The sequence below is a fragment of the Leptonychotes weddellii genome, chromosome 8, assembly GCF_054177405.1.
Source record: "Leptonychotes weddellii isolate Sample4059 chromosome 8, ASM5417740v2, whole genome shotgun sequence".
Lineage (NCBI taxonomy): Eukaryota > Metazoa > Chordata > Mammalia > Carnivora > Phocidae > Leptonychotes > Leptonychotes weddellii.
This window is the reverse complement of record NC_138376.1, coordinates 24,728,541-24,738,595: the sequence shown is the minus strand read 5'-3', so window position 1 is coordinate 24,738,595 and position 10,055 is coordinate 24,728,541. Positions and strand designations below refer to the sequence as shown.

At 54.1% G+C, this 10,055-nt stretch overlaps 1 long non-coding RNA gene across 1 annotated transcript in view; it reads right to left on the bottom strand.

The window, feature by feature from the left end:
* Window positions 1–353: 353 nt before the first annotated feature.
* LOC145722826 (uncharacterized) overlaps window positions 354–10,055 on the bottom strand; it is a 25,322-nt gene continuing 15,620 nt past the window's right edge. The window contains exons 2-3 of the long non-coding RNA XR_014147394.1: window positions 7,002–7,281; window positions 354–495 (exon numbers count right to left, since the gene is read on the bottom strand). This is a non-coding gene — a long non-coding RNA (uncharacterized LOC145722826). The remainder of the gene's footprint in view (window positions 496–7,001; window positions 7,282–10,055) is intronic.

Here is a 10,055-nt window from a genome sequence, read left to right as displayed (position 1 = left end):
TCTCTGGCTCTCAACGCTAATGACCCAGTGAACACCTTGGAAAGGACCAGGGATGCTGGCAGCCAAGGAGCCCTCCTGACGGCAGAAGGGCCACCTGACGGCAGAAGGGCCACCTCCCCTGACAACACGATGGCTGATGGGGCAGGGCTGCAACATTTAACCAACATGACAGTTGGGCAGAGAAAATGACATTTCTTTATTTGGTCTATAGCTTAAAAAAAAAACCTGCCCAAATGCTCAGTCTGGTTCAAAGTTCAGTCCCATTCAGTAACGGAGAATCTCTCTGAGGCCCCACATGGGGCCTGCTCCGGTCTTCAGGGTGGGGCTCTTTGCTCCACCAGGGGACAGGGATGTGGCACCTTCTGTGGCTCGAGCAGTGTTCCTACCGGCATTCTGGGCCAGCTGCCGCCTCCACGTGGTCCAGCAGTGTTGGCGCTGGAGTGACCCTGATGCCAGGCACCTCCAACAGAATAGCCAGCCACTTCCGGGTCTTTCCTAAAGCACATGGGAACCAGGGCAGCTCAAGAAAACTCAGACTCAGTGACCCCTCAGTCTGCCGATGAAAGGTGTCCCATGAAAGGTGTCTGTGCGACACTTGCCCTTTGTTTTGGCCATACTCTGTTAGTAATGCTCTCCTCCAGATGCTCTGGGGCTGAACCCTGGGAGAGGGGTTTCTCTTTCTCGCTCCTCCTTCCCAGAATCCCCTGGGCAGGCAGGATCTGCTTTGCCCCCTCCTTTTCTACCTGGACCTCACTTAAGTAAAAATTCCATAGTCCAGTTCACTCAGCCTGGCCCTCAACATACTACTGAAGATGATTGGAGAGTTAAACACCCTTCTTTCAGAACTAAAACCTAGTTTGCTAGCTCCTGGGGTTGTAGCTCACTCACTACGATAGAACCAGACACCGGTGATTACTTCCACTGCCTCTTTTGTTCTTTCTAGAACCTATTGGAATGCTCCCGTATGCCAACTTCACCTGTGATGCGGGCCACTTCTCTGTCTGGGCTTTATTCCTGGGTTTGCTCCCTTGTTCCTGGATGGGGGTTTTTTTGGCATGGAAACTAGCCAGTCCGCCATGGGAGTTGATGTCACTCTAGTCCATTAAGAGCCCAAAGCCCCATCCCATCCCCAAACCAACGCCACCCCTGTTCTTGCATATATTTTCTGCCTGAAAAGTTGAGGCTGGTAGAATGCAAGTGCCCTATAGACGAAGAGTCTTCTGCCATCCAGACCAAGTTCAAGGCCAGGCCACTGTCCCGAGGGGCCTGGCCCCATGGACAGCCCGGTCACCAGCTCCTCTGTACCTCCAAGCTCTTCAACCAGGGACAGTGCTTTAAGACTAAAGCACTTCCTGGTTCTAACCCAGACTCTCGGAAGCAATTCTCCCACTCTCTCAGCTGCCCCTTCCTGCTAGTAAGGGCACCTGAAAGCTCCACCGTCATCTTCCCCACTGTCAGGATCCCAAATGCCACACACACAGGTTTCTGCTTTCGTGGCTATTTGGGGCTAACCCTTAGCCCTCCATCCACTTAACTTTATTTACTCTAACCTCCTAAGTTTATGTATTCCCCAGAAACCAGAACAGCAGTGAGGTCAAACCTCAGAAACCCTGATATCTGATCCTTACAAAAATGGCATTCCCAAAAACCTTTGCAGCCAGATATCCCAGCTTGGATTCCATTCCCTTCACTTATGAACCAGACTCTTGGGCAGGATCAGTCCCAAAGGGCACTGCTTCCTTTGAAGTCCTTTAGTTTCTAGGCAGGAACCCCCCCTCTTCCGGTACCAGTGTTACTTGGTCTTCTCTGACCGATGGGGGCCTGGGGGCTGCCAGGGAGGCCCAGCGACTGGTACATGGATCTGTCATGGCCCCCCATCAATCTCAGGCTGTCTCAGCTCCCATCATCTGGGGGTGGTGGCCCCACTTTCAATGGGGTCTTCCTGTGCTGCTTCAACGGGTTGATTCTGGCCCCCCGTCATTCCCCCCTGACTTCCTACAGCCTGTGAATGCACATACAATACCCAGAACAAACTGGATCACAGCTGACCTCCAGGAGACTCAAGAAAATCCAAAGAGGTATGAAAGCGAAGTGGGGGTCACCAAGAACCAACCAGAGGATGAGGCCCTCCCAACCATTGACGCTTCTGCTTGGTCAGGGACAAATGTTTCATGCCATTTCTGAGATTTCCTGAACATCTTTTAGGTGATCTGTTACCCCACTGTTCTTGGCAGAGAAGCATTTAAAATGGACAGGACTCCATGCCTGACAGGAGGTGATTGGCCAGGGGGGCAAGAGTGCCCCTCCGAGGCCGCTGCTGAAGGCAGGGATAAGAGCCAACGAAGGTAGGGCAGGTGGTTGCAGCTGTGAAGGAAAGAGGATGCTGAACCTAAGACCCTGAGGCTCAAGCAAGAGGGGGACTCACGGGGATGGACCCAACCCCGGGAAGCAGGACGGGGCTTCTGTGGCAAGAGCCCGGCTATAAACACAGGAGACTGGGATAAGGAGGGGGACCTGAGTGGGCTAGGGAGTTGGGGGTGATATGGGGGAAGCAGATGTGGAAGACGGTGGGTCCCTGCAGAGGAAATGCCCAATGGGGCACTTTGCTCTGTGGGGACGGCAGCACGGGGAGGCTGCAGAGGCTCATCAGATTGGTGCCCGATGGGCAAGTGAGGAGAGTCCAAAGCCATGCCTCACTCTACAGCTCCTGGACCCATACACCAAGCCCTAGAGGTTCCCCCAAGGCTCAGCCTTGAATGCTCTTTGGGGATGCTCTAGGACACTTCCAGACCTTCCATGAGGGGGTGAGGCGCCTGGCCAAGGCCGGACAGGCCAAGAGGACATAGATGGGGTGAAGGGCAATCTGCTCCCTGGATCCTTGCTCTTTGACTAGTTTTGACCAGCCCCAAATATCCCCAACTCAGACTGGTATCAGTTTGGGGTTCCTCTTTCCAAACCCAGATATTTTCTCTCTTAAAAATAAGAGATTCAAACTCCCTCACAAGTATAAAAAGAGGGAAGGAGCCCCTTAGAAGAGAGAAAAAGGTATCATCAACCTATTCTAGAACCCACCTTCAGTGAAGTTCTTAAGTTCCTCTCTGAGCTTCCCTATCCCACTGTCTGATATTTCCTGAACTTTGAAGTGATGGGACCCTGTGGGCTAAGGTGAAATCTCAAGGTGCTTTCTATTCCGTCTCATTGCATTGGCCATGCTGGGGTCTTGGAGGCAGCGACGGCAGTGTGGTTAGCTAGGAAGGAGAACAGGACTAGAACTGCTTATGTTAAAGTTGAAAAGAGGTCCAGGTTAGAGTCTCCATCTAGAACTCCTGCATCTGGGTGGGGGGTGGGGGAGGTAGCCCCACCTGCTCCTGCACCTAGCTCAAGGCCCTCCTGCTGCCCCCCTATTGGACCGACTGCTGTCACCCAAGGGCTGTGACACCCCATAGGCTCTGTGTGCTCAGCACCACACCTCCCACTCCATCAGACAATCTGAGGACCGTGCTTCTCCCTCTCTGACCCTCAGAGACCCCCTCTAGACTGTCTGGCCCTCAAGAGCAGGCCCCATGCCTAGGCAGGGGCAATAGAACTACACATTTTTGGTCCTTCCTTTCCCTGCCTCCAGGGGTTAAGGCTCAAATGAAACTAGGCTTGTATCCCATTTCACAAATCTCTCAGCATGCCCTCTATCGGGGAGCAAACACTGACCAGCCCAGGCCCAGAATGCATTCTCTACCCCAGCCAGGAGCTCCCCCAAATGGGGTCCTGGGATGAGCATCAGGGAGGTTTGAAACGATTCCCACCCCAGAAACCTGGTGTTTGTCCATCTGTCGTCATCCACCCATTCATCCATTCAACAAATACTCATTGAGTGCCCATCTGTGGCAGGCCCCATTCTAGAAGCTGAAGGTACAGCTGCAGTCAAGAATGACCAGAACCCCGCATGCATGGAGCTTACCCTCTAGGGAGGAGACAGAGAAAACCAATAAGGAAACAGAGATGGACAAGATCAATCCAGATAATGTCAAGAAAACAGGACCAGCAGGGTGGCAGGACACTCCTGGGAGTGGGGCTTTGGGGTGGGGGTGGGCACTGGAGCTGAGAGGCATCCGAGAAGGCTTTTCTGAGAGGACATTAGCTGAGTTGGAGGGAGGAGGATGAGCCAGCAATGCACAGAAGAATAGAAAGTGTTTCAGGAGAAGCCAGGAGGTTTCTATTCTGGAAACCAATCAGGGGTCAGAGGAAGGCGAGATCTCTGCTCCCTAGGGAAAAGCCACTGGCCGTCCAGGGCTCCCTGGAGGCCCCTCTGCCTAGTGTCTGTTGGGCTTGTCTCTGATGGGAACCCGGCTCCCAACACCCCACCAGGAGCCCCCCTTGCTACCCCACTTCTAGCTGGCTCTTACTGCAGAGGGAGGGCAAGCACAGCCCAGAGTAAAATCACATTGGAGCTCCTCTCCCCCACTCCCCACTCTGTCTGTCCTTCCCCCTAAGATGCAAGAACATCGGAAGGACGATTTATCACCTCCATTGTGCAGTTCAATTCGGCCTGTATTCATGGCCTACCTGGGCTGTGCCCTGCCTTCCAGCCATCCCGGAGCCTGGCCATGGTCCCCAGCTCTGCCCTAGGAGGGACGTCCTTCCTTTCCCTCCCTGTGCCCCAAACCCTATCCACCCCCCTCCACAGCCCTCCCTGTGAGCTGCCCTGGCTGGGCTGGACTGATCATGGGGCCCTCGGGTCCCATATGCAAAGCAGTGGTTCCAAGGTGCAGCCTGCCCACTTGAGGCAATGGTCTGGCCCCCAAGTCTGTCCCCTCAGCCCGGTGTCCAAGTCCACACCCTTCCTGAGCAGGTCTTACCTGCTTGGCCCCCTCACCCCACTACCTCACTCCTACCGCACCCACCTAAGCCTTTCTTACATTTCCTTGCTCCCAAGAGCGTCCCAAGCACCAGGTTTAATTCCTTCATTGCCCTTGAACTCCTCTCTTCCATCCCCACAGAGATGTCATCAGTTGTTGGGGCCAATGCCATTGCTGTCTATGGCCTGTGCCCAGTGCGCCACACTCAATACCTTTTCATACTGGACCACCAGCCACCATTACCCAGGCAGCCTGGCTTCCCTGAAGCTCCTTGTTTATCCCCCGGGGGTGGAGGGGTGCTTTACGAAAATGCAGTTATCTTGCTAGATCTTGCTTTACTTTTAGAGATTAAAACCAAGTTAAGCCATAAATGGAGTATCATAAAGCGCTAAATAAAATATGGGATGCAGGCATCGTTGTCAGAGGACTGGGGAGATGGTGGTGGGCTGGAGCGGAGGAGAAGGGCCCAGGCAGGCCTCGGAGAGCAGGTTGAGAGTGCTAGGAGAAGTGAGGAGGGCGCGGGGAAGTTGCAGGTATTTAGATACGCCCCGCCCCCACCCCCAGAATGAATCCTGGGGCGGGAAGAAGGAGGAGCCCTTGGAGGCCTGTTTCCGGCTGCTTCCTTGTGTCGCTGAAGGCATTGGGGAGCCCAGCAGAGAGGCCTGGGCAGCCGACCTTCTCTTTGGTCTTTCCCAGGGGACACACTGGCTGAGGGCTGGCTGGTTCTGGAGAGTTTGCTGGGGTTGAGGAAGCAAGTGGGGAAAGGCCCTGGGGGTGGGGGTGGGGGGCTTCAGTAATTTGGACGTGGGGGCATGCAGGAGAGTGAGACAGGCAAGGCATGGCCACCTCCATGCTCAGGAAAGAGCCCCTTTCAGCCTGGCCGGAAGTGGGCTGACCACAGGCTCTGTTGTTGGTGCAGGTGGAGGGTCCCAAGGGGAGGAGAGGGGAGGGGAGGGGGGCAGGCACTGCGGCCGGGCCAGAGACCAGCCCTCCAAAGAAGGCTGAGGCAGCCTGCCAAGTAGCGCCAGTCTGTCTGCAGAAGAGAGGTTCCCATCGTACTGCCGATCATTTGCGTAGATGTGGTCCAAGAGAGTGGCCATTATTTCCCCTACTCCCTTCCCTGCTCCCAAGGCCCAGAATGCCTGTCCTCCCCACCACTCCATGTCAGACAGAGCATCCTGCCCCAGCATGACTCTTCACACCTCTCCCTTTCTCCTTATACGTTGGGTATCTTCTTCACCTGCCTCCCTCTGCCTCATCCTCTTCATCTCCCCAGCGCCCTCCTTAACTTGCCCTGGATTCTGGAACCTCCGATTTCCAGGTCGATCCACACATAGCAAGTGCTTGCTGCCACCCTCTTGGCCCAGCCTGTTCCAGGCTGGTTCACCATCTCGTGCTACCACTCCCACTCTGTTTGCTGGATTCATTTTCCTCTAATTCTCCGGTTCCTCGGAGGATTTCAGCTCCGATCGATGCAGGACACAAGACAGGTAGGGCCTCTGAGACCGAAAGCACGGGCTGGCCGGAGGGGCTCCAAATTGCTGGGAGTGGGATTCAAATGGAATCAGGGTGGTTTTCCGACTAAAATAGGAGAAAACGACAATTGGTGTCACACTGTACTGGGATTCTGGCTGGTACCTACCCCAGGGCCAGTCAGTAGTCACGAGGACATGCTCAGGGATCGGAAGAAAATGGTAAGGACCTAAGGATCCGACCCTGGGCAGGCCCGGAAGTGACAGAAAAGCAAAGACAAACACGTAACTGTGTCCACACGCCTATCACAAGTGGAGAAATCGGATGGGGTGGTTGGTGCAGTTGCGACAGGAGTGAGTGAAAGAGAATTGGTGGAAGGCAGCTTGGACCGATGGCAGCAGCTCTGACGGACGAGAAATTCTACAGGAAGGAAGAAGCTAGCAGGGGCTGCACCACAGGGGCGGCTCAAACGATTCTCCGATTCTCCTATATGTAGAGAAGCAAAGAATCGACACATAGTTACAAAGCGCTTGGTTTCAAGAACTAAATCTCATTTTACTAATTGCCCCGAGATGTCCCCAAAGCTTTCTAGAACTTTCATCTTTTCCAGTGGTACCACTTTTCTGCATTATGAGTTCCGTACGTTATTCCCATCAGTCTGTTGCCATTTCACACCTCAGAATGAAACTCCCCTCTCTGGGCCTGCCTCCTCAGGACGAGGCGCCGAGGTGAGGCTCTTGGTGAAGATAAATGGCTGCTTCCTCAAATACAGAGTTTTCTCATCCATAAAGATAGGAAATAGGCTGGGTTCATTCTCCAAAGGGACCGACTGTGGAGTGGGAGGGGTCCTCAGGGCTGCGGCGAGGCTCTGGATGCCCACGTGATATTTCATGCTTGGCGGTAGAGGGCCGGCCCCAGCTATGCCCCCACAGGTACTCAATTTCCGGGAAAGGACCTAGGATGAAATGTGGCCATCAATAAGGGGGGAAAAAATCAAAAGAAACTGAGGAGCAAAAACTCCACAGAAAGCCTTGGAGAATACTTGAAAACGAGAGAAGAAAAAAAACCAAGTATCTTGCAGAACAAAAAGTCTCGGGCCATGACCAGATACCACGGAATGCCCATTGCAAAGCCGCTGTGAGCAGAAAGCCCGCTGGGAGAGGGGGGGATGCTGGGGGCCAGCAGCCCGGGACTCCTCACCTACCCCCCACCCCCCCTCCTCCCAAGGGGCCCCTCTCAGACATCAAAAGTGGGAACTAAAGGACCATTGGGGCCCTAGGAGGATTCCATCAGCGATAGAATGACAGCAGGACACACAGAATCCCAGACACATGTCTTACCAACTAGTGGCAGGCATCCGCCCGGTCTGCCCATGACGCAAGAGGAAGAAGGACTGCTGTGCCCACTGGTCCCCCTAGCGCTCCCTCACGGCCACCCAGCGGGCTCCCCGGGAACCAGAGCAACTGTGGCCGGGAGAGATGCCTCGATCCTTCTTGCCAGGACTTGGGCAAAGCCCTGGCCACACATAATGTCCATTCAAGCACCTTGAACAAGAGAAGCTTCTCTGCCCACCACTGTTGGTAGTGGAATACTCCGGTTAAGCCCTCACACTCCCTTCTTTCTGGCCCCGACGTCGTAAGACCTCCAGGCTGTTTGCCCAACAACTTCTAGCAGGGATGTTGAGGATCCCTTGGGCATCTTGGGACAAATTAGAAGAAGGCACCCCCCACCCTGGGATGGATCCAGGGCAGCTGGACCCTGATGGGCCTGCTGAGGGCAGCTGGTACACACCAGCGGAGGGATAGCGCCCGAGACGGCCCTCCCAGGTCCTCAACTTCAGGCGAAGGAACTGTGCGGTCCCATAGTTGTAGGCCTTGCTGCAGGAGGCGCTGGACACAAAGCCTGGAGCATTCCAGAGGGGAAATGGCCTTTAGTATTTATGATGTGGTTGGACATCGGGAAGGCCTTTTGCCATGACCGATGAGGGTAGGGGGAGAAGGCGGAGGTGGTTTGCCCCCTCCCCCAGAGCACTAAGTCAGGAGGAGTCACGGCCACTCTGATAGCTCATGTGTCCCTCTGGCCAGGAGGATGTCCACCTTCCGTGACAGGAGGCCATCTCAGAAGCGACCGCCCTTGCAGCCCAAGGCAATTGCTTCACCTTAGATAGTCTCTCTTTTAAACTTTTTATTGAAGTAGAATAAACACACAGAAAAATGCCCATGTCATAAATGTATAGGCAACGCATTTGACCGACTGGACGGGCCCGTGGAGCCGGCATCAGGATCAGCAGGTGGAACGGTTAGCAGCCCCTGGAGAGCAGTTGGTACCCCTCTCTAGAGACTTCTCTCCCCAAGAGTCGTCACTGTCTTGAAACCTAACACCACAGATTACTTTTGCCTGTTTGTTGAACTTTACAGAAAAGATTGTAAACAGCATCTAGTCTTTTATGTCTGACCTCTTTTGCTCAACAGGTGTATGTTTTTGAGGTGTATCTATGCCATTGCATGGAATTGTAATGTCTTCCCCTGCAGAAATATACCACAATGTATTTATCCATTGCACAGTTGATGGGCATTCAGGCAATTTGGCTTTTTTTTTTTTTTAAGATTTTATTTATTTATTTGAGACAGAGAGAATGAGAGACAGAGAGCATGAGAGGGGGGAGGGTCAGAGGGAGAAGCAGACTCCCTGCCGAGCAGGGAGCCCGATGCGGACTTGATCCCCGGACTCCGGGATCATGACCTGAGCCGAAGGCAGTCGCTTAACCAACTGAGCCACCCAGGCGCCCGCAATTTGGCTTTTTAAATTGACCTTTTTTTTTTTGCTGATTACAAAGATAATCACATAGTCAAAGAGTCATTTTTATATATTTATATTTATTTTTTCATCAAAGAGTCATTTTAAAACATGCCCCCATTTTTCAATCTCATGGAGAATTCCAGGCCCTGGGAGTCCCACTGGGGGTCTCGGCATCCAGGATTCACTTCCTTCCTTCACTGCTTAGACCCTGTCTCACCAAGATTCAGCCCTCTGGGCTCTTGCCCCTTTGTCTCAGCCTCCGTGGAGACCTCTAAACGGGGAACAGTCTCCAACTCAGGCTGTCAACTTCAAATGCTCAGGCCTCTAAGTACCTCAGGAAAGATGCCGTCCAGGATGATCTGTGCCCTCAGTACCTACCCTCCCCCCTCTTTCACTTGGCTGTGAAGTCTCCAGACTCCTTGCAACTACTAACCCAAACCTCTGAAAATGCCCTCACAGCAGCTGTCTCATGAGGACAGAAGGGCCCGGAGCCCCGTGGCCTTCACCTGCCTCCCATCCCTCCCATGTGCTCACCAACTGCCCCTGCCTCTCTCCCGAGGTCTCTCAGATCCCCCGACCAGGGCCTCGGGGCCCCTCCCCAGCCCCCCAGGACTTGGCCTTCAGTCTTCTCCCTCAATCCAGAAACCCTCAGCCCCTCTGGCTCTGAGGGCATCTCCCCCTCAAGCTGCTAACTGGGCAGCCCCTTCCTTCCCTGCTGGGGCCACACAGCACCTCCCCCACTCCACAGAAGCAGCCCCAGCCGAGCTCACTCCCAGCCTCGCTAAGTCCATAGGATACAGCTGGTGCCTTCCAAATGTAATCTGACGCGGGTCACAGGAGTGCTCTCTCTGTTGAGACACTTCCCTTGATTTCTGGGGCAGCGATTTTTCCTAATCTCTCTTCCTCCACCCCTTCATCCCCACCCCACCC